Here is a 25232-nt window from a genome sequence, read left to right as displayed (position 1 = left end):
CCTAGGTACTTTATTCTTTTTGTTGTGATTGTAAAAGGAATTGTATTCTTGAGTTCGCTTTCTGTAAGTTCATTATTAGAGTAAAGAAATGCAACCGCTTTTTATAAGTTGATTTTGTACCCTGCAACTTTACTGTAGTTGTTAATTGTTTCTAATAGTTTTCCAATGGATTATTTAGAGTTTTCTATGTATAAGATCATGTCATCTGCAAACAGTGAGAGTTTCACTTCTTCACTCAGTATTTGGAGTCCTTTTATTCCTTTCTCTTGCCTAATTGCTCTGGCCCAAACCTCCAGTACTATGTTGAATAAGAGTGGAGATAGTGGGCATCCTTATCATTTTCATGTTCTCAGAGGGATGGCATTCAGTTTTTTCCCATTGAGTATGATGTTGGCTGTGGGTTTGTCAGATGTGTCCTTTATTATGTTGAGGTAATTTCCTTTTATCCCCATTTTGTTAAGAGTTTTTATCATGAATGGCTGTTGGATCTTGTCAAATGCTTTCTTGGTATCTATTGAGATGATCATGTGATTTTTATTCCTCATTTTGTTAATGTGGTGTATCACATTGATTGATTTGCAGATGTTGAACCATCTTTGTGTCCCTGGTATGAATCCCACTTGATCGTGATGTATGATCTTTTTGATGTATTGCTGTATTCAAGTTGGCAAAATTTTGTTGAGGATTTTTGCATCTATGTTCATCAGAGATATTGACTCATAGTTTTCCTTTTTAGTGTTGTCCTTGTCAGGCTTTGGTATCAAAGTGATGTTGGCCTCATAGAATGTGTTAGGAAGAGTTCCATCTTCCCTAAATTTTTTGAATAGCTTGAGAAGGATACGTATTAAATCCTCTCTGAAAGTTTGGTAGAATTCCCTGGGGAAGCCATCTGGTCCTGGGATTTTATTCTTTTGGATGTTTTTAGTTACTGTTTCAATCTCTTTACTTGTGATTGGTCTATTCAGATTGTCTATTTCCTCTTGATTTAGCTTTGGGAGGTTGTAAGAGTCTAAGAATTTATCCATTTACTCTAGATAGTCCATTTTGTTGGCATATAGTTTTTCATAGTATTCTCTTATAATCCATCGTATTTCTGTGGCATCCATTGTTATTTCTCCTCTTTAATTTCTAATTTTATTTATCTGAGCTTTCTCTTTTTTTTTCTTTGTTAGTCTGGCTAGGGTATTGTCAATTTTATTTATCTTCTCAAAGAACCAGGTCTTTGTTTCATTGATCTGTTTTACTGCCTTTTTGTTTCAATAGCATTTATATCTGCTCTGATTTTTAATATTTCTCTCCTGCTGACTTTGGGTTTTGCTTGTTCTTCTTTTTCTAATTCAATTAAGAGTAGTTTGAGATTGCTTATTTGGGATTTTTCTTGTTTGTTAAGGTGAACCTGTATTGTGATGAATTTCCCTTTTAATATGGCTTTTGCTGCATCCCATATGTGTTGGTATGATATGTTTTCACTTCATTTGTCTCCAGATATCTTTTGATTTCTCCTTTAATTTCTTCAATGATCCATTGCTTTTTCAATAGCATGCTGTTTAGTCTCCACATCTTTGTCCCTTTCTCAGCTTTATTCTTGTAATTAATTTGTAGCTTTATAGCATGTGATCAGAAAAGATGCTTGTTATCATTTCAATCGTCTTAAATTTATTGACACTTTCCTTGTTTCCTGACATATAGTCTATCCTTGAGAATGTTTCATGAGCACTTGAGAAGAATGTGTATTCTGCTGTTTTTGGATGGAGTGTTCTATATATGTCTATTAAGTCCAACTGGTCTAGCTTTTCATTTAATTCCACTGTTTCCTTGTTGATTTTCTGTCTGGATGGTCTATCCATTGATGTGAGTGGAGTGTTCAGGTCCCCTACTATTATTGTGTTATTATTAATATCTTCTTTTAGGTTTGTTAATAGTTGCTTTATGTACTTTGGTGTTCCTGAGTTGGGTGCATAGATATTTATAAGTGTTATTTCTTATTGATGGAATGTCCCTTTGATCATTATATACTGCCCCTCTTAGTTTCTCTTTACCTGTCTTATCTTGAAGTCTATTTTGTCTGATATAAGTATGGCAACTCCTGCTTTCTTTTGTTTGCCATTAGCTTGGAGTATCTTCTTCCATCCCTTCACTCTGAGCTGGTGTTTGTCATTGGGGCTGAGATGTGTTTCCCGAAGGCAGCATATTGTTGGGTCTTGTTCATTAATCCATCTTGCCATTCTATGTCCTTTTATTGGAGAATTCAATCCATTTACATTTAGGGTGATTATCGATATATGAGGGCTTTATGATGCCATTTTATCACTTGTTTTCTGGTTCTCCTGCATTTCCTTTGTTTCTCATCCTGTGTATTGTGGTCTACCAGTCAAGTTATGCAGGTTTTTATGTTGTTTCTTTGTTTTCTCCTTATTTATTATTTGTGTCTCTGTTCTGCTTTTTTTAATGATTACCATGAGGTTTGTATTCAAAATCTCATGGATAAGATAGTCCCTTTTCTGATGGCCTCTTATTTCCTTAGACTAAACCGATTCAGTCCCTTTCCTCTTCCCCTCCTAAGTTGTTTCCCTCACATCTTATTCCATCTTGTGTTATGAGTTTGTGGTTAAAATGACAGGATTATCTTTGCTTTTGGTGTTTTCCTTCTCTTTGTTTTTAATGCTATACTTGAGTACTTGCTATCCTGCTCTGATTCTGCCTGCCTGTTTATCTCCTTACTCCGTGCTTTGTAACCCCTTCTACCTTTTTTTTTTTTTTTTCAGGTATAAGGGCCGTCTCGAGGATTTCTTGTTGGGGGGGGCTACAAACTCCCTTAGCTTTTGTTTATCTCCCTGAAAATTTTTATTTTTCCATCATATCTGAAGGATATTTTCACTGGATATTCTTGGCTGAAAGTTTTTGTCCTCCAAAGATTTAAATATGTCATTCCCGTCTCTCCTAGCCTGTAAGGTTTCTGCAGAGAAATCTTCTGAAAGCCTGATAGAGGTTCCTTTGTAGGTTATTTTATTCTGCCTTGCTGCCCTTAGTATTCTTTCCTTGTCATTCACTTTTTCCAGTGTCACTACCATATGCCTTGCAGTAGGTCTTTTTACATTGATATATTTAGGAGATCTGGTAGCTTCTTCCACGTGTATTTCTATCCCCTTCCCTAGGTTTGGGAAGTTCTCTGCTATTATTTCTTTGAACAAGATTTCTGCTCCATTCTCGTTCTCTTCTCTCTCTTGAATACCTATAATTTTTATGTTGCATTTCCTAATTGAGTCAGATATTTCTTGGAGACTTTCTTCATTTCTTTTTAGTTCTCTCTCCTCCTCTATCTGGAGCATTTCAACATGTCTATCTTCGATTATGCTGATACACTCCTCTATGATGTCTGCTTGAGCATTCAGCAAATCCATATTTTGTTTTATTGCTTCCATTGTGTCTTTCATCTCTAATGGTTCTGATTGATTCTTCTTTACAGTTTCAATCTCTTTTGTGAAATAGCTCCTGAATTCATCGAATTCTTTCTCTACATTCTCTTTTAACTCATTGAGTTTTTTGACGATAGCTATTTTGAATTCTTTGTCATTTAGATTACATATTTGTGTGTCCTCAGGACTGATTTGGGGTACTTGTCATTTTCTCTCTGGTCTGGAGATCTAATGTAATGTTTGATATTGGTAGGGGAAGTGGCTCTCTTTTTTCACATCTTGGTGTTATTTGGTAGCAGTTACTGTCTATCGCCACTGGTGGGGGTCAAGAGCCGAGCATTCTGAGCCCTCTGCCTTCAGCCGAGATCCCAGGCTCTTGAGCCAGTGCTGGGTGGGTGGGGGGAGGGGCACTTTCTCCTGTGTGCTCTGGGGGTTTTCTCGCTCTGCTCTCACTACCTGCTTTCCTAGGATGTTGGCTTGATAAGCTCATCCCCATGAAAGCTTTCACCCTGGTAGAGCACTTCCTTCTAGGCTGCAAGGGCCTACCAGGGATCCTGGATGATCCACAAATGAACCTCCCCTCCCCTGTTCCCTCCCTCTTGGAGGCCTCCCATGGTCCTGGATCACAGCCTTTAGGGGAAGGAGCAACGTTTTCTCTTACCCCATTCCACCTCCTCTGAGGGGGGCTTCAGCCTCCCCACCCTCTGTCATATGGCTGCGTGGGTCTCTCTGATGTTTCTTGTGTTGTGTTTGGATGTCCTTTGTTGGAGTATGAATGTCCTTTTCATTGTATGTTGGAGAAGAGAGATTACAGGGAAAGTTCACTCCTGACCCATTTTTTAATCAGGTTGTTTTTTTATTGTTGATTTTCAAGAGTGCTTTGTATATTTTGGATAACAGTCCTTTATCAGATACGTCTTTTTCAAATATTTCCTCAATCTGTGGCTTCCCTTCTCATTCTCTTGACATTGTCTTTCTCAGAGCAGTTTTTAATTTTAATGGAGTCCGGCTTATCAATTTTTTCTTGTATTTATCTTGCCTTTTTTTGTATCTTAGAAATTATTATCATATTCACAGTCATCTAGGTTTTCTGCATGTAATTATCTCTAGGAGTTTTATAGTTTTGAATTTTACATTTAGTGCTGTGATCCATTTTGAGTTAATTTTCATGAAGGGTGTAAACTCTGTCTATATTCATTTCTTTGTATGTGGATATCCAATTGTTCAATTCTCATTACTTTTTCTTATTATTTAACATTTTGGCATACTTACTGTTACTAATACCAGACTCTAAATAAATACACTGTAGTCATTATCTTATTTACTCATTGCAGCAATTCTACACATGGACCTATGCATATCCCCATTTTCACAAATGAGGAAGCTTTTTATTTTACTTTTTAAACATACACAAAGTGCTTATTAGTGCTAGAAAGCATACTAAACACTTTAGAAATATTAACTTGTTTAACCCTCATAACAACCCTCTGAGATAGGGATTACGAGTATCCACAATTTTCAGATGAGGAAACTGAGAGGCAGAGAGGTTAATTAATTCACACAAGGTCATACTGCTAGTTACTGGTGGAGCAGCTATTTTGGCCCCAGACCAACACTTGCAGTGGTTCAGTTACTTGTTAAGAATGTACAGCTAATAATCGATCAACAAGGTTTAAATCAAGATCTAACTGCAAGTATCATCATTAGACTCAAGTAAGAGGAGCCTCCGTCCTGGGTCCTGTACTTTCAAGAACCCCTCTCTGGTCCTCCTCTCACCAAACCCCCTTCCATGCACCTAGACCCTACCCCCTTTCAGAACAATACTACTAGCAGCTAGTACCCAGAATTGCCATTTCCAGCCAAAGCATGTTTATTCCTGCTTCTTCGCCTTAGGTATCTCCTAAAAGCTTACTGTCCCATTATATGTGACCCCCAGGTATGAAAGGAATCTGAACAGAGCTCGAACATGCAAGCTCAGGACTTCCACACATGTACAAGAGACACTTTGCGGTTCAGGATACATCCAGGGATTAGAAGAAAAGACAGTGGGTCTTGGTCCAGAGGCCAGCAGTCTCTCTCCATGCTGCCATGTTTCAGTGCAAAACTCCAAAGAGTTTAAGCATTCTAAATGTGAAAACATGCTCTTCCGGGTCATTATGAAGAATATTTATGAAAGTAGGAAGATAAAATATGTTTTATCAGTTTCTTAATTTCGTAACATCCACCAGTTTAGACACCACATGGCCTCAGTTTAAACTCTTGCCTTGGCCCCACAAATGTTAGAAGTGGACCTGTCTAATTCCAATAAACCCTCATTTCTAATCCTTTTGTTATTCTGCTTCTATAGCACACTGTTTCATGGAGTATTATTTGTGAAATTTGGCAACTGAAATGCCCTTTCTACAAATTTCTGTGATACTACGCTTTTGTGGATGGCATCAGAACTTTTCCTTGATATTCCATTATGTTAGCAATCCATTTTATTCAAAAATTTTTAGTAATAGTAAAGAAATAATATATCATTTGATCTGAAAAATGCTTACAATTTGCAGCAGAATGTAACTTCAGAGAAAAATCAATATTATATTAGCTCAGGGTTTAGCAAGAATATATGAAGGAAGCAAACATACTAAGACTAGCCCTGAAGAATACAGAAGAAAAGACAGTTACACAAGGTCTAACTTTCTTATTAGAGATAGAATTCCCAATAAAAAAATTAATCTTTTCATTATAAGTTAATATATCTCCATTTTGAAAAATGGGCTTCAAAAGTCCTAGTCACACGTGAGTAAAAATAATGCTCACAGCCAACCCACTAGATTAAAGATGTACACGAAAGAGCAATTATTGAAGAAGTTCAGAAACTTTTAATATTCCATTAAAAAGTTCTCTATCTGGTCATTTTTAATAGCTTTTCTATTACAAGATTTTTATTTTATGAAGATGAAATGGAAGTGCTGGTCATATCTAGTTCTTTAGAAATATTCCAGATAATATGGAGAGAGGTCAAATTAGAATGCTAAATCAGATTTCAGCCTTTTCTCTCCTAATACTCAACTTTCTGGGCATGCTATTATTTCGTGGTCCAGTTCAACTGCCTAGTTAGAGACAGCCACATTGATATTGAACAACACCTGTCTTCCTATGTCTCAGTCTTTGAACAAGGGATCATCGTTCATCCCCATTCTATCGGGAAAGTTCAGGTTATTGAGTTTAAGTCATCCTTGGACACGGGCCCATTCATTTCAACTTTGCTTTTATAATCACATTCGTTAAAGTTAACAGCTTTGTCACAGAATCCAATATTTGTGCTCCACTGATGGATTCCAAAGCCACCTTGGACTAAGCTTGACACAAACATCTCAGAAGTAGAAAGCAGGTTATGTGCATACCTTTATTTTGTCAATTCAGTTCTCACCACTCAGTGGTGTCCTCAAGTCTAATTCCCTCACTATTGTATCTAAATTTGGATGCTATGATATTTCTTAACGTCCCAAATCACTAAATTTACTACTAACAGTAACCGCTAACCTTTATATAAAGCTTACTATGTGCTAGGCACTACTTTCAGTGCCTTTTTTTTTTTTTTTTTTAAAGATTTTATTATTTCCTTTTTCTCCCCAACGTCGCCCCGGTACATAGTTGTATATTCTTCGTTGTGGATTCTTCTAGTTGTGGTATGTGGGACGCTGCCTCAGCGTGGTTTGATGAGCAGTGCCATGTCCGCACCCAGGATTCGAACCAACGAAACAGTGGACCGCCTGCAGCGGAGCGCGCGAACTTAACCACTCGGCCACGGGGCCAGCCCCACTTTCAGTGCCTTTAATAAAAAAAATTTAATGTAAAAAAATTTACACTTACTTCATCTATGCCCTGTATTCTTTCAAGGGGACTAAGTAATCTTATAGGCACTAAAAGCTTTTAACTCCTCTAAATATTATAAGAACCCTGTGAGGTAGGTAATATTCTTCTTCAGTCTTACAAATGAGCCTTTTGCTCTGTTGTCCAGTTATCAGTTCCCTCACATTTAATTCACTGACGTAGTCATTCAGCAAATACTTACTGAGCCCTGGCTCTCCGCAAGGCACTGAAGGAACGACAACAAATATGCATCCTCGCCTCCTGCACAGAGAGTGGGATCTAGTGGAGGAGATGGTCAAATCAACCAGCAGCCACAGGGGAAGTTCCATAGATGCCAGGAGTTCCAATCAGACCAGGAGGTTCTTAGAAGACTTTCTCATATAAGGAACTCCTGAGCTGAGCTTAGAAGGCCTGAGTATTAGTTAATTAGAGAAAAATGTTTGTATGAGGGACAATGTGTGTGTGTGTGTGTGTGTGTGTGTGGCAGATGGCATTCTAGGCAAAGGAAACATATGTGTAGCAATGATTTCAATCATTTATAAGGAAAATTTTGACTTGTGGTAAAAAGTTATTTTGGTGAGATGAAACTTTTAATCAAAAAGCTGGTAGTGGTGGAGGCGGAGATGGGGGAGTGGGGGTGGGGGTGGAGAGTGGGGGTTACTGAGCTAGTGGGAGAAGAGTCCAGCTTCCTGCCCAGTAGCCATATCTCAAGGATGTTATTTTGTCCATACTTATCTAGTTGATCATAAATTTCATTGTAAGATAAAAATACATTTTGTGTTTATGAAAAACATAATAAAAGTTAAGATTATTGATTTAGTGAGTATACACCTTAGAAATACAACTCTTGAAGAGAGAGAGAAAACGATAGAAGGAGAGACGGGGAGGGGGACAGAAAGAGATTCTGGAGAAAGATAGGAAGCTTAGCGGTTATTTCTGAATTGAAGAATACATAAAGCTCTTCCAAGGCACTCATCTTGGAGATTCTTGTTGACAGTAAACTCTCTTCTCCTGTCTGCCAGCTTGTTAGCATCTAATTGGCTCTAGTTTAAATAAATGTGTTCTTTCCTAACCATCTCTTGTTGCCAACAACAGATATAGATATGCCCCACTGTTAAATAGATGAAACATATTACTTTGTATACTAATTTACATTAATCTTTACCTAATTCATTTATGACCACTATTCTTTCACGGAGAGTGAGTATAAGTAATACTATAGCACAGTGTTCAGGAGCAAGAGAGCCGCAATCAGAGACCTCGCGGCACTCGTTCAGGGAGTTCAAGCTGATCTCAACACAGCAGTGCTCTCCGCGAACCTTCCCCACCCCAAAGCTCTCGGGAATCCCCTCTCTTGCTTTCCCAGGACTGGAGCCAGACAAGTCTGGCTCTCTCAGGGGTGAGTCAGCCATCCATTCCCCATGACTCTCACTGCAGGAAACACATTTAATACTCGCCAAGAGGAACTTCTGATCAAATGTGGGGTCAGAAAATAGCCACTCCCACCCACCTCCATATGGACACTTGCAGTACAACCACAGCTCTCCAGAGAAAGTTCTTTACCAGTAACATCTGCTACTTGATCTTTTCCATCTGAGAAGTGGGAGAAGAGTTTCATGTGTTGTGGAACAGTTGGTCCTCCATTCCCGTCATAAAATATCTATGGGTGCAAGGGATGTGTTCGGTCTCACTTTTGTATCCTCAAAATATCTAAAACTGAGCCAAGAAGACTTCTTTTGTAACATGTTATTACAGAAGGATTTGACATTAAATCCAAACAATATGAATTTAAACCTTTCTTCCAGAAATCTCTGACATGTTAGATTATTATCCAAACAACATTAAAATTAGAAATGAAAATATTTTTCAGAAGTATTCTTTAAATATCAGCACTGGGTTCTAGATCCATTTTCCTTGAGACCAGTAGGATAAAAAAATATCCAAAGTAGCTGTTTGAAATTAACTGAATGAAAAATTTATACAACAAAAGCATGTTTACAAGAGAATCATAGCTCAGGAAGAGACCTGAGAAATTATCTTTTTCCTCTTCTGAGAGTTTTGCTAAAATTGTCTTATAATAGTTTCTAGTGAAAGGTGATCCACATCACTTAGAGTAATCATAAGTCACTAACTGACAGTGAAATAGTTAAACAGCAAAACAATAGTCATTAAGATGTTTAATAGTTCTATTGCTTCTAAATAGGAAGTATAATCTGGCCTGAAAAATAGAAGTTCTTGCTTTTTGTAGCTTTGTAATTCTTTATCTGAAATCCTTGAGGGCAGATTGTTTTGGAGTTCATGACTTTTATGATTTCAGAAAAGTAGTAAAGTGCATACTCTGGGTATTACGTTGCGCCCCAAAGGGGTCCAAGGCAGTACCCTCTAATCAAACATATTAATATTATCATAATGAAATGCATGACTATTCACAATAAGTAGGAGAAATAAAGGCTCTTAATAGATTCAGATCAGTTCATTTCAAGTTTTGCCGTGAAACAAGTTATGAAATCTTTAAATTTTCTGATACTTTTCAAAATTGTGGATATGAGGCTATGAATACCTACCATCAGGAGACAGAAAACTCAGCCAGTTGACCATAAAACACAGAACACTTATGTTAAAGAGATATAGGAAATCTCCTGGCCACGTAAACAGAAAACAGAGTCATTGTCCTGTAATAAGTATTTGCATGTTGGAAGGAACTTAAACCTCTTTATCGATAAGATGAAAAAGATTGTTTCTCTTCTTAAAGGGAATCGTAAGCAAATGAACAGAACAGCCTAGGATTAACAGAGCAACGGACATGCACAAGACAATCAGCAAAATCTAGAAAACTGAAGGAAAAATAACTTTATTCACCACTTTGGTGAATGGATTGCATCAATTTTTCAGAGGAGAAGAATGAATGGAAATTAAAATCACTAACCTATTGTATATGTCATAGTTCTGAATGTATGAATATTTGTGTTAACTCTCTAGTAACTGGCACGGTGTCCTCGATCTATAGTGGGAGTTGAGCCAACCATTAGTAAAGTCTGAGCTGAGGAATCTTTATATTTACGGGCTTCGGGCAGAATTCTTCTCAATTCTACAGCTAAACCTCTAATAGCAGAGTAGGCAGATTTGCTGGCTTTAAATCTGTAATGGGTGCTACCTATTGTCCTGCCAGATCCTGTGTGCATGTGCCTCCTGTTTTGTAAGCATAAGGTGTGAGATAATACGTAGAGTTTGATAATTAGCTAACAGAAGGGTATTTTTTATCCTGCCCGATTCCAATAGAGATTGGTGCTCAGAATAAAAGCACAGTTATGATAGATACAAACATTGGATTAAAAAATAAAGAATATAAAACTGGGGGTAGGGAGATGTGGAGAAAAAATATTAACTTCTTTTCTCTAAGAAAAGATAAAGTAATGGAGTGCAAAAAATTTAACCCTGAGCTTCCAAGCAATCAGAACAAAAATGATGACTATAACTACGTGCTTTTACTGAAATAAGGTCATATTCACTGATAGAGTTTGGAAATTTCCTTTATTTTTTAACTAATATTATGAATTATTTGTAAATAAAATTATTTTTGGCATCTGAGTTTTGCCTCTACCCTTTGAAATATCTATGAACACCACATACAGATATACTGTTTGGAGAGATCTATGTAGATTTTAAAGATTTCTGTTTTGATTTTGCCAAAAAACTTCAGAGGTCATTTTTTTTCTTTAATAAATCTGAGATGCAGACAGTTGAGATCACTAGGCTAGACAAAAGATGAGGCTAATTGGTTAAAATTTCACGACAATGGAGAAAATTGTATAAGGCAAGGCCATTTCCATGCTCCTTTGGTAAAGTGTTTTGTTGAGTGGTTATCAAAATTTGGTATAATATAAATAATGAAAAACACTGAAAAAAGTACTTTCTGGGATTCCTTTACATCAAAATAATTTTAATAAAAATATTTTTTCAATACGTTTAATGGAGAAGGAAAGATAACTTCAAATTTACTTATATCATTGAATAGCCCTTGTGCTTCCATGTTCCACTGCCTGAGTTCTCAAGCTACTACACAAATGCCCTGCAAGGTACAGCGTACACGCAGCAACAAAATAACCATGGAATACACCTGAAGTACAAATGCTCCTGGAATATTTCAGAACAGTTAATTTTACATTAAAATAAGATATATTTTAAAGTAGAATGAAAAATCTGCATGACCTTTTAAAGTAAAATTCTAGACTTCAAAGGACAACCGTGCCATTGATGGGGCAACTCAAGTCACATTCCCGGAAAGTGGTAGCCTTGAGGAATGACGCAAAAGAACTTGAGATCTTTCCAGAATGGCATAATGGCCTTTTTCCCGTGCCCCCAAACAGAAAATAAAACAATGTTCCTGTTTAAGAAAAATTATAGACGAAGGCAGAAAGGAAAACTGCTATTTTTATTGTCTTTAACATACAACTAAAGTAAAAACAAGAAATATCTTCTAGTCTCTTTTTCCAACAAGACTGTTTCCCTAAGCTCCTCATGTATAGAGACATTCTGGAGAAGTCCTGCTCCCAGATCTCCTGGGGTCACACAGTTACTTTTCTCTTAGTAAAAAATTTAGGCAGAAAAATTTAAGATGCACGACCTAGACCGTATGATCTTCAAGGGCAAAGCATCTGATTTCCCCATGTGTTCCCAGGACCGACACGCAGTCTGAGCTCAGTGACTGTTTCCTGTAGTGAATTTTCTTCACTTCTCTATACCTAAATATCTCAAATCCCCAAAATATATAAATCCATTTCCAAACTTTTCACAGAACAAAAGCTCACACAGAGACCTTGAATCCAAACGATTTTCTTTCTTACTGGCTTTTTCAAATTAGAATATTCTTAATAATTTGCCACTTTGGGAAGCAGCCACAGTGGCCTGAAATAGTTCAGGGTCTATTGGCAGCCCCAGAATTTCCTTGTTAGCGAGGCTTTGCGGTGGTGACCTGACTTGACATGGAAGACGGGGAACTAGGAGAAAAGTCTTGAAGGTGCGTTAGCATAGCAAGCACATTGGTCTGTTCTGTTTCTCTGGGAGGTCCCACCACAAATACAAATTCTTAGTACTTCGGTATGTAACAATCATGAAGAGTTTTTATAAGAATTTACTTGAAAAGCCAGTAATTTAGTAGAAAATCCTTATGAAGAAGGAAGACTAAATAGAATATAAAGCTCTTTTTCCTAAAGTATTCAAACTATTAACATTGAAATAATACATCAAATATAATTAATAACACCGAAATTTTAAACAATTATCTGAGTAAAGGTGAAATTTTTATTTTTTTAATTTAAAGTAAGTCTTATTAAAGCCCTTTTTAAAAAATAAAACTATGCAGATTTCTAGCGTTGTCTTGTTGCCAATGTAAAGAATAGATATATGTCACCGCATTCGCTTTGTTTCTATATACATGCAAATTTGAGTCGTATGAACTGTTTAATATTGTAAAATATTCCTTAGTTTCCATGTACAATGTTGTAAATACTGTGCTAGTGTTCACAGCGGTGTGAGTCATCATAAATTGGAACACAAAGAGAAGGGAAAAAATGGGTACCCAGCACTACCATGAAAGCGCACTTAGGTATGCAAGAATTGTTTGCATTCATGCTATCTTAGAGAAATAATTTGACAGGTTAATTAATTTGTCTTTTCTCTTAAGCAAGCACTTCTGGCTCTCAAATCATCTTTGCCCTCCAAAACAATGTGTTCTGAACGTCAGCAGTGGCACAAGCTGTGTATCTTCACAGCATGAAAGCTATTATCTTATTCCAAGGACATAAGGCAAATGATACAGGAAAACATTCCCCTAGTGCCCGAGGAGGGTTACTCACAAGTGTCTGGCACATACCTCTTGCTCCAATCTAAGGGTGTCTATACATAGTCTTTCATTGGATATTAGAGTCCTGCTGAGTACAGAATACTCTTTTTTGTCCAGGTCTTCCTTTCATGTGGCAGACTTTCTAGAATTCCTAAACCCTACTTACACAATGCCAGTGGCACCGCCAATCATTTGGGTAACCATATAGACTCCCACAGATTTCCTAAATCCTCCCACCTGGCTTTACAATCCACATTGAAAATACTGTCTTAGAATGAGTCAAGTTAGAGCTAAGAACTAGTAAAATTTAGACATTAATGTTAATGTGCATTTCAACTTAAGCTGGGAAGACAGCATTTGAGTTACAGCTCGAAGAATGGCAGAGATAGTTAGCAACACTTTTGCACAACAAAGGAGCTATCGGTGATCATTGCCACGACATGCTTCCCTCTGACCAAGCACAGCTTCATCTTCAGTGGGATTGCAAAGCACCAATGGCTCATTAATCATTATTATTAGTGCTTCCCAGCTTATATATATTGACTACCATGAAGTCACATAGACCCACAAAGGCAGAAATGTGCAATGTATATGCCATGACTCTTACCATGGAAGATGTGACAAGTTTCTCAACCCCAGCACACCTTCCTGCTCAGCATCATGTGTCCTCTCTGTTCTCAGACCCACATTCCAGGCAGCCACAGCTGGGGGAGCTGAGAACATGAGATGAGATTCGTTTGCCATTTGCATGTAGACAAAGATTAATAAGCTATTAATGAGGCACTAATGTAAATAAAGGAGATTATGTTAATTTGTTGTCTTAAACATCTCTATAAGAAATACTACTCCAGCTCTAAGTATTCTGGAATCACTACAATGTGGATAAAGAACAGCACCACCAAGGGCTTCATTCTCTGGTAGGAGACTGCAATTTATCTGACAGGTGCACATTCAGTTAATCAGTCTACTCTAAAAACCTCTGTCAGAAAGATTACTTACGTCAAAATTACCGAGATAACATATGCTCCTGTTCCAAGCAATATGGGATAAACACACCCCAGCTTGTCTCTCACATTGATTGCAATTATCAAATATGCACAGAACGCATGGAGCAGCTAGTCGAGGCTTCTGAATAGGAAAGAGTAGCAGGCAGATTGAGGAAGAAGATCAGTATTTGAGGCCCACTGAACCATGAGTGAGTTCACCATTTTCTTCCCTTTAGTATATCCCCAACCTGGCCTAGCCCTAAACGTGGAAGCGGGGGATGATGTGGATAGTGAGAGCTCCACAGGAAACCCTCTGGCTCTGCCTCAAGGGGCTGGAAGTGAGTACCCTAATGCTCCAGGAGGAGGTCCCTTGTTTGTTTGTTTCTTTCCTTCTTTTCTCATCCTCTAATGTCCAAGCCCCAGGCAATCCTGCAGCAACAGTGGTGACAATGAGGCCCACAGGACTAAATCTTTGAGGAAACTTCCTCTGTAATTAGAGGTCCCAACAATGGCGGACAAGTCCTCATTTCCTTTTTCTCTCTCTCTCTCTTTCTGCTGTTTGGCTCTGAATGAGGCCATAGCATGGGAAGCATATAGCTTGCGTAAGGGAAATAAAGCCCAGATTTCTGATCAGAAGACAGAAAAGGGAAGCCTGAGAGAGAACCAGAAAGGACTGGAGAGATCACTGAGAGGGAGGAGGTAGGGAAGCAACCTTGTAAAGTTGTGAGGTGTGCATGCGTAGATCTAACACTGAACAGCACGCCAAAGACATTAAGAATTAATGACAGAAGATATCACTGCCAAGGTTCCAATTAGCTATTGGGCAGCACACCCATGGGACAGATCAGAACAACATTATAAAGGTCTTGGAAATAGAATTGACTTTGACACCAAAACTCACAGAAAGCTGGTTAGAACTTGCAGACTGAAGCCAATTGGGTCAATTATCTGCTAAAACAAAAATATCGATATTGTTCCTGGGATATAAACAAAAAACCAAGTTCCATATCATATTTAAAATGTCCAAGATACAATGCAAAATCTCTTGCCATACTAAGAGCCAAGAAAATGGCATCTCACATAGAAAAGACAATGAATAGACACCAATGTCTAGATGACATCAATATTAAAATTATCAGAAAAAGACTTTAGATTTATAAAAATGCTCTAAGAATTAAAGATAAAAACTCTTGAAATAAATGCAAAATATCAGCAATAAATGTATAATACAAGAACCAAGTGGAAATTTTAGAATAGTAAATCCAATAATTGAAATAAAAAACTCACTCAATGCCCACAATAGTAGAACAGAGATTACAGAGTAAATAGTCAGTGAGCTTGAAGATAGATGAACAGAATTTATGTGATCTGAACACCAGGAAGAAAAAAGGGAGTGAAAAAAATAAGACCCAGGAACCTGTGAGAAAATAAAAGGTTTCACATCCATGTTATTGGACTCCCAGAAGGAGAGAAGAGAGTGTGTAGTGCAAGAGAATATATTTAAAAAAATAATTTGTGAAAACTGCCCAAATCTGGCAGTAGACAAGAAAAGAAAAAAGAAGCTCAGTAACTCCAAATAGGAAAAAACCAAAAAATCTATACCCAGACACATAACAATCAAACTGCTAAAAACTAAAAGGAGAGAAAAAATGTTTTAATGTAACCAGAGATAAATGACACATTCCTCAGAGAGCAGTGATTCTCAACAGGGGTGATTTTGTCCTCCCACATACCCAGGGGACACTTGGCCAAGTTTAGAGTCAGTTTGGATAGTCACACCAGGGAGAGAGGCACTGCTGACATCTAGTGGATAGAGGCCAGGGATGCTGCTAAACTTCCTGCCATGCACAGGACAGCCCCACAACAAAGACTATTTTGGCCCCAAATATCAATAATGCTAATGTCAAGGAGCCCTACTTATAGGAGAATACCTATTCAAAAGTCTGAGAACTTCTCAGCAGAAACCACTGAGGCCAGAAGGATGTGGAACAATATTTTTAAAGCACTAAAAGCCAAGAACTGTCAACCCAGAATTCCACATCCAGTGAAAATGTCCACCAAGAATGAAGATGAAATAAAAACACTCCTAAATGAAAGAAAATAAGAATTTGTTTCCAGCAGACTTGCTCTTAAAAAACTATATAGAAATCTATGTAAAATATAGTAATGACAAATTAAAGTAATATTAAAGATGTTCAAAATAAAAGAAAGGGGGAGAGAGAGAGAGGAGGGAAGGAAGGAAACAGACAAATGGAAAGGAGAGGGAAAAAGCAGGAAGTCTAACGCAGAGTGAGAGAAGCTGGTCTCAAAGGTTACATACCAGACGATTCCATTTGTACAGTATTGTTGAACTAATAAAACAACAGTGCCACAGAGCACCTCAGTGACCATCAGGAATTCAAGTTGAGAGGAGAGTGTAAATAAAAAGGCATAGCACAAGGAAATTTTGGGAGGCGATGGAATTTTTCTGTATCCTGATAGTGGAGGTACTTAGACGAATCTATACATGTGTTGAAATTTCTATTACCGTACATTCAAAAAGGATCAATTTTACTGTATCTAAACTTATAAAAATAAAATTTAAAACCTTTGGAAAAAGAGATAATATAATCTGTAGTAATGTATGGAAAGAACATCCTTTTAGACAAGGGAAATTTTTGTTCCCAAATTTGAGAATCAGTCTACAAAGATGTTGCATAACTCCTGCAAACGTCTCTGTCAGTGCAAATAATCAATAGCTAATCTACAGATTAGAAAGATAAGGTGAGATTTATCGGAGCTGAGGACTAGCCCGGAAGTGCAATCCCCACCAGGGAAGAAAGCACTCCGAGAAGCATGGTTTACGGCAGGTTACACACAGTTTCAGAACAAACAACATACATCAAGCATGACAAGAATACAATTTTTTTCAAAATCACAAGGAGATGTTTTGCTGCAGTTGAGCACATACGCAGCATGTCAATTTCACCCTGGTTTTCTGGGAAGAAAAACTTACCTTCAAAGAAGTACTGGTGCTGGCATCAGAGGAAGGGAGACATCCATCCTTATCTTTAAAGAGTGCATTCTTTGCTTTGAGAACGTGTTTGAAGCAGATGTACAGTGCACGTTTGGTGCGCTATAAGTCAGACTGCTCTGCAAAAGACAAGTTTTAGGCTGAATCAGGTTTAAAACAGACCAGCGTCCTCATATATCTCAATATGTGAAAAATTCTTATTATTTTCATCACCTCCAGAACTTAAATCTTTTTTTCACTGTTAAAATTAACAACAAAATAATAAAATTAACAACACAAATAAAAATTGCGATAACATTCAGCTACAAAGATCAGCATTTTATGACATTCTCATATACTGACATGTGAGCCAGATTCATACATTATATATGAAATGAAGACTATTTTCCTATATTCATTGGTCTCCCAAACTCAAAAATGTTTCAAAATCACTATTCTTTTTTTTTTTTTTTTTGTGAGGAAGATTGTCCCTGAGCTAACATCTGTGCCAGTCTTCCTTTAATTTGTATGTGGGTCACCACGACAACACAACTTGAAGAGCATTGTATAGGTCCTCACCTGGGATCTGAACCCATGAACTCCAGGCCACCAAAGCAGAGTGCATGAACTTAATCACTACGCCACAGGGCCAGTCCCTTAAAATCACTATTCTTAATTTAGAGAAAAATATGGCAAAACACAGAAAGAACCATGTAGGCATTCAAACTATTTGATGCTATAATCTGCTCCTAAGATTTCTTCATATGGTGCTATAGACTGAATGTTTTTGTCCTCCCCTTAATTCATATGTTGAAATCCAAGCTCCAGTGTGGTGGTATGAGGAGGTGGGGCCGTTGGAGGTGATTAGGTGATGAGGCTGTAGCCCTCATGAATGGGATTACTGCCCTTACAGCAGAGGCCCCAGAGAGCTCTCACTACCTGCTGCCACTGAGGACACAGAAACAAGACAGCTGGCTAGGAACCAAGAAGCAGGCTCTCAGCAGACACGAATCTGCCAGTGCCTTAATCTTGGACTTCCCAGAACTGTGAGAAATAAATTTCTGTTGTTTATAAACGAGCCAGTCTACGGTATTCTGTTAAAGCACTCTGAATAGACTAAAGCTTATGGGAATAAAATAACAGAAGCATTTAGCAAAAGTACAAGTATTTCATTTACCAATTACTTCTAAAAGTATAAACTGTAAAAAAAAATAAATAAAAAGATGGAAGGAAAGAAGGAAGGCAAATAGAAAGCCACAGAAACGTCCAATAAAAAAGAAAGGTTGATGTGCTAAATCAACCATGCGTAATATAACACAATCATTCATAATTATAAAGTCTCTCAAGACACAGGAGAAAGTATAAGAAAATTTCAAAGTCAGAAATGCTGTAGACATAATGATTACAACTATTTAAAATGTATTTACATGGGGATTGAAAACTAGCTTTCACCTGTGAAAGTGAGAATTTCATTAGGAGAGCAAAATTATGGAAGCTTTTTCCTTATTTTCAAAAATATTCTTCAATTTGCTATATTTCTATCCTCAATAATAAAAAAATACTTCAGTTTAGAGTATATATGGTTGACTAATTTATAAACTTGTACACAAAATTATTCTGTATCATGAAAATTCTGATCATTAACACAATTTACTTATAAATAAATATTTACAAAAGAGTGTCTTAACAGGTGACCAACAGGCAAAACACGGTCATTTTTAGTAAAGAGAAATAAATTTAATTAATTCAATTTATAAAAAATTGACAGTTTAAAGAAACTTCTGCCCATAATAGTATATAGTCAATAGCATGCCTGATGGCAAAGCAAATTAGGCAATGAAATGCTAACTAGCCTGAATGAATGAATGAATAAAATTCAATTTTACTACTGTAGGGGAGGAAGACATTTCCTCTACCCTCTCTGGGTTCTTCTGGCCAGAGAACCAATTAAATTCACATGAGACAGAATAGCAGGAGAAAATTAAACCAAGCTTTATAACATGTATACATGGGAGAGGCTCAGGCAAGCTGAGTAACTCATCAAAATGGCTGAAGCCCCCACCTTAAATATCATCTTCAGCTAATGACAAAGGAGGATGTTGGGGGTGGAGGGAGTCAGTTACAGGAGGTTACCAGACAAGCACAATAAACAGGAATAAGATTATTATGCAGATTTAAGTCCTTGCATTCTGTATTGATAGGAGTTTCTAGAGACAAGGTCATCCCTGTTCTTCCTGGTATAGAGAAGGAGACAACTTTACAGATGGAGATTTCCCTTACAAATGTAAATGTCTCCCAAAAAAGGGCAAGCAAGTTCCACTCCTCAGAACCTCCTTCCCTGTCTCAGTTTATTAAAAGTAACCAGCCCCAAATAATGCTCATGCCAAAGAGACATATCTTGGGGTGGCCAATTCCAGGCCCCCAGACTACTTTTACCCAAGCTCTGTCTTGACATACTACAAACTGAGAGGAAGATTAAAGAATGTGCATTCCCAGAGCTTCGTGAAGTGACTCTCAAACATGTGGAAGCAGAAAATGATACACAAAGATTAGCCAAGCTCTGAGAAACAAAAAGATTAAAATGCAGAGCAGACAAGACTGCAATTAAATACGTGTACATTCATGAAGAAACATGAGAACTCGATGAAAACTCAGAAGCCTCTCTAAATATCCAGTTATCCTCAATTTCTCTTTCACACATGTGCACACGATTCCTGCTGTAGCTGATGAAATAGGTTATCACCGTGACTCTGTTTATTTTGCTTTAATCATTTGTATTCCCAGAGGTTGTATTAGTCATGCAAACCAAGAAATGGTAAAGCTTGAAAAGAAATTCTAGGCCTAAAATAGAAGCAGCCCCACAGTCTCGAGTCTGATTATACACTGCCTGGTGAGACATCTGAACACTGGGTCACTTGAGATCACCTAGAATCCACTCTCTGTGTTGAGGGAACCAAACCAAAGAGGTTAAGTGTTGTCCACTCATGTTAGCTTTGGCCTCCACAAAAGAGAGAGAGGAAGTGAATGATTATGGCGCGCCCACTGTGAGCTTCCATCGTGCATACATCATATCAATTTTTCCAAACGACCACACTGAGGTAGGTATTTTTCCTCTGTTTTTTGGATGAGGATGGTGAGGCTCAGTTTCATACATTTCCCAAGTTTACTTGCTCATGTGGAATAAAACTGGCTCTCTCTCTCCTAATTATTTCACTTTTCTCTCCCTCTTTCTCTCTCTATTCTTTTTTGTTCTCCTGCTTTATATTAAAAGACTGAAGATGTGAACAACTGAAACCATTTATAGGAACAGAATAATACTATCATTCAAACTTTCTATTTCCATTAGGCATCTGTTACCAGAATACCAATAAATACCAGAGCGCTATCCCTGAGTTTCTACTGGGCAATACCCAAATGGCAGCCTTACGTTACAGCTTCATTAGACAATGGGGGAGGAAAGATGGCATGAGGCCTGGGATGTAGGTCACAACATATTCATTCTGTAGAAAAAGCATATCCAACTGTGGAACACACTCATGTTTGGAGGTGGAAGGCAAAATGAAAGGTATAAATTATATTTAAAGTCAAAGAGACTCCTTCCTCTCCCCAGGTTCCCTGCTCTTCTTAGCAGCCAGATGGCGAAGCTGAGTGAACAGTATATCCTGGCTGCACACAATGAAAACATCCCTGGCAGGGGCAGCATAGATGTGCTACTCCTTATTTGTTAATTAGTAAACAATAATGCAAGTAAAGATTGGAGAAATTTGAAGTATACTAATGATCAAAATATTCTAATCATTTATTTCATTCTTAATTTATTGTTTGGGAAATGGTTGCTTTTGTTATTAGCACAGCTCAATGAAATGGCATGATTAAATTATGTACTGTTATATCTGATTGATTAAAATCATAGCACTCAAAAATCTCTGTCGCCCAACCAGTGTAAGGCCCTCACTTTATTATGCCCACAATGGCCAGGGGCATGACACATGAACACCCAAAAGAGTAACTCTCAGATCCATGACTAATATTAGATTTTATTTTAGATTTTCTCTCTCAATCTCCATAGGCATAAAGATTATGCCTCTACTCACTTCCTTATCAAGGATCCAACTGGTTTCTTGGATATTTCTAACTTTGTTTTGGTAAATTCTACATTTATATCTATTACCATCTCATTAATTAATAAAGGAGTACATATTAATGGAATTTCGAAAATATGCCTGTGCAAAGACTCTACTGTAGTCATCTTTTATCAATTGAGAGAAGTTGAGACAGTCTTCAACACCAAAAATAAAAATCTTCAATAGGAATTGTCAATTACATTGATATTTATCAATAAAATATTTTGTACAGTTAGGAGAAGTGATCATGTTGGGTACACGATTACCCTTAGGTCATTTTTTAAATCACACAATCACTTGAAGAATGATCTTACTCTCTTAAGAATAAGAGATCTTAAGAGATTGATGCAAAGTCAAGAATTTATTTAGATATAAACAACTGAAATCCTCCAAAATAATGACTTAATACATGTTTGATTTCATACTTCCAGCCTCCAGACTGTGAGAAATAAACTTTTCTCATAGCTGTTTTTCACCGTTTCATTTCTAAGCTACCCAGTCTGCAGTATTTTGTTATAACAGCCTAAATGGACTAAGAAAATTGGGATTGGGAAGTAGAGGTGCTATTGTGAAAAATACCAGCTTCTTCCTGTTTGACATTCTCTGATAGATCAGGTCCTCTGGGGTCAAAGGATTCCTTTCCTGTTTCTGACCAGATATCATGCTGTTGGTTTCAATGAGCAGTTTTGTCCTTCAGGGGTTGGAGCCAGGCAAAATGTCCACACTGTCTGGGAGCTGGGAGTCTGAACTGGGGGGCAGAGCTGAAAGTCCTTTTTCTCCTTGGAGCAATCTCCCTCCAAGAGCTGCCCAGGGCCAGGGTGTGGTTTCAGGGAAGCACGCCAAACAAACAAGCCCTCCAAGTCATTCCCAACACTCTCTTACACAGGGGCAGTGCCAGCTATTTCACTTCTCTCATAATCCACTTGACAAGTTGGATTAAAAGTTGTACAGCTTTTAATAACCATTTTCAAAACCTGAAAATGTTAAAGGCTTCAGGGGCAGTGAAGTCAAATTCACTGTAACTGTGTAACTTCTGAAACTTTAGGCCCCATTAGCAAAAACCTTGAAAATCTACTCCAGTGCAAACCTAAAGCTATATACTCGTGATATCCAGAAAGGAGTATGATTTTCCTAGCCTTAGGGAGTATGTGCTTGAATTCCCCTGGAAGTGCATTTAAATTAGCTGGACTACTCCTCATAATAAGAATTCAGTGGTTGATTACACAGCTAGATCCATTGTAGATCACTAAAGTTAACATGTGGAATACAAATGTACCCAACCTATGCAAAAGGTGTGAGTTGCTCTGAAAAGCATCTATGCTGAAAGACTAGAGGAATATTATATTTCTGATCATTTTCTCCAGTACCTCAGTCCCTATGACTGCCAGATCTAATTATGTTACTGCAAATATTGTCTCCCTGGGAGACTACTGGGTTTTCTGCTGTGCAATTTCATTTGATGCAATTGTTTGCAAACTTTGAAAAGTAAATTGGCTTACTTTTCAATTTTTCTGCCTGGCTGATTTAGATTTATAATTAATTTCAATAAGTCTAAACTGCTAACAAAAGAAATTTTTTCACAAAGGCCACTCCACCCATAATAAAAAATTCCTTTATTGCAGCCAAGGAGTGAATTTTACACTAATGACTAGCATGCAGTCGATTTTCATTGAGTGTGTGCATGTGTGTGTACATTGACATCCACACTAGATAGCCTCCATTTCTTCATCTAGTCTACTCTCAACTCATCTCCTTCTTCATCTCTGCCTTCAGAGGGTGACTTGTAGGGGATACATGAACAGCTTTTAGTACCCTCTGGCTTCCACTTGGATTTACCTAATCGGTAGCCCCCAGCAGTTGCTCAAAAGGAGCAGGGGAGTAATATCATGGTATTGATTTCACTGGCTGTCTCCTCTCAAGTAATCTGTGTCTCTTGATCAAACATCTTTGCTCCTATCAAGATGAACATCTTGTTTGACTCTGTCCATGGTCCTGTAACAATTTCTTCCAATTATCCCTTTAGGACTGGGTCAGAGGGATGAGAGATGGTCATAGACTTTGTGATCTTTAAGATGTATGAAATCTGGAAGTTTCTTTCTTGCCATCTAAGTAGCAATGGGGAGAAGGTATAAAGGAAAAAAAAAAACCCATGCCTTCCCTCTGACAAGTTTCCAGATGTCAATGAGAAAGAGAATACAAGACGGCAGCACCTGGGAATAACAGAGCTCAGTCCTGCTGAAGGATTCACTCTAGAAAGGACATAAACAATTATCATGGGGTCTGTCATGAAAACGTGCTCTGAGTAGGCGTTGCCCAGCATCAAATATCACGGAGGCTCTGGCTTTCAGGGAAATAGAAATTTCCTCACCTAAGAATTTCCAGTAGCTTCCTATGATTTCTATGATGCTGAACACTGACCCAAAGAAAATAGCATTCAATAAAATTTTACTCTTCTGAGTGTTTCATTGTTTCTTTGTTAATTAGATCTCTTTTATAATCATGCCTTGTATTTGTTTGGCTTCCATATTTATGTTCATCCCAATGGATCCGGCTTCTTTGGATTCACATCTTACATAATTTGTTACTACAGAAATTTCCAAACTCACATAAAAAGTAAGTGTTCTCCAAATTGATTCCTGGGTAAAATCCAGGAGTACAACCAATTTTTCATCATTTCAAGATGCAAGAATGACCAAATTCATCTAAAATAGTGGTTTTAAAACCATGCACCTGAGCCCTGAGGATAAGCAGCATAATGGTTAAGAACATTTGGTTCAGGACCATCAGACAGATCTGGCTCCAGTTTTGACTTTGACAGTTACCGGCCATGTGACCCTGGCAAGTTACTGACCCTCAAAAAGCCTCCGTTTCATCATCTGTAAATAAGTAAATCTGTATATGAAGACAATACTACGTACCCCACAGGGTTATTGTACTGCTTACATGAAAAAATGCAAGTAGACTGAGCACAGAACCTGGTACTGAGCAAAAGTTCAATAAATTCTAACTATTATCATCCATTGGAGATGTCTCAAAAGGAGAGCTGAGAGTAAGTGAGTGAAATCCCGGACTCTCATCCTAAGTCCCAAAGCAGCTCTTCTATTTTCCAGTTTCCATTTTGGGCTTCCAGGTGAGACTCTACAGTCATGTGTTACTTCACAAAGGGGATACGTTCTGAGAAATGCATCATTACATGATTTTGTCCTTGTATGAACATAATAGAGTATACTGAAGGGGAACAAAATTTGCCACCCCAAATTGTCTCTTTAACATGAGGGTTATTTTAGGTTGATTACTTGTAAGAAATAAAGACAAAGTTTTTCTTTTCTTTTTTTTTTTTTTTGGAGGAAGATTAGCTCTGAGCTAACTGCTGCCAATCCTCCTCTTTTTGCTGAGGAAGCCTGGCCCTGAGCTAACATCCCTGCCCCTCTTCCTCTACTTTTATATGTGGGACGCCTACACAGCATGGTGTGCCAAGCAGTGCCATGTCCACACACGGGATCCGAACCAGCCGACCCCTGGCTGCTGAAGTGGAACATGCACACTTGCCCGCTGCACCACCGGGCCAGCCCAAAGACAAAGTTTTTCATGTTACCTCCCCTTAACTGCCTAAAAGAATTCAGATTAAAGAAATCTGTCTCAGGAAGTGCACTATCATCTTGGCATAAGGTGCACTAGGTGGTAGACAGGCAGAAACCTAGAAAAGGCTGTTTGTTGGACCCCCCTCTGTGTTCTTCTGTTTCTGTGGCCAAACAAACACTTGTTTTCCAAACATTTGCTCCTTTTCACCTACCTGTGAATTACCTTCCTTCCTTCCTTTCGAAGTCCCTGACTCTCCCATCCCCAACACTTTCTCTTGTCTGTAGCTGAGGATTGTATTTAAGGTGTGGCTTCAGCCATTTTGGCAAGTTACTCAGTTTTCCTGGGTTTCTCCCACATATACATGTTATTTAACTTTGGTTTGTTTTTCTCTTGTTAATCTGTCTTATGTCAATTTAATTCTTTGACCAG

General features: G+C 37.8%; 1 long non-coding RNA gene across 2 annotated transcripts in view; it reads right to left on the bottom strand.

Annotated features, from left to right (window-relative positions):
* Positions 1-25232, bottom strand: part of LOC139041160 (uncharacterized) — a 116904-nt gene that overhangs the window by 45033 nt on the left and 46639 nt on the right. For both annotated transcript variants that reach the window (XR_011495957.1, XR_011495956.1), the window contains 2 exons: positions 17101-17237; positions 13727-13832 (listed from right to left, as the gene is read on the bottom strand). This is a non-coding gene — a long non-coding RNA (uncharacterized lncRNA). The remainder of the gene's footprint in view (positions 1-13726; positions 13833-17100; positions 17238-25232) is intronic.

This window comes from Equus asinus, chromosome 20 (genome assembly GCF_041296235.1).
Source record: "Equus asinus isolate D_3611 breed Donkey chromosome 20, EquAss-T2T_v2, whole genome shotgun sequence".
Taxonomy (NCBI): domain Eukaryota; kingdom Metazoa; phylum Chordata; class Mammalia; order Perissodactyla; family Equidae; genus Equus; species Equus asinus.
This window is presented reverse-complemented; position numbering and strand designations above follow the sequence as displayed.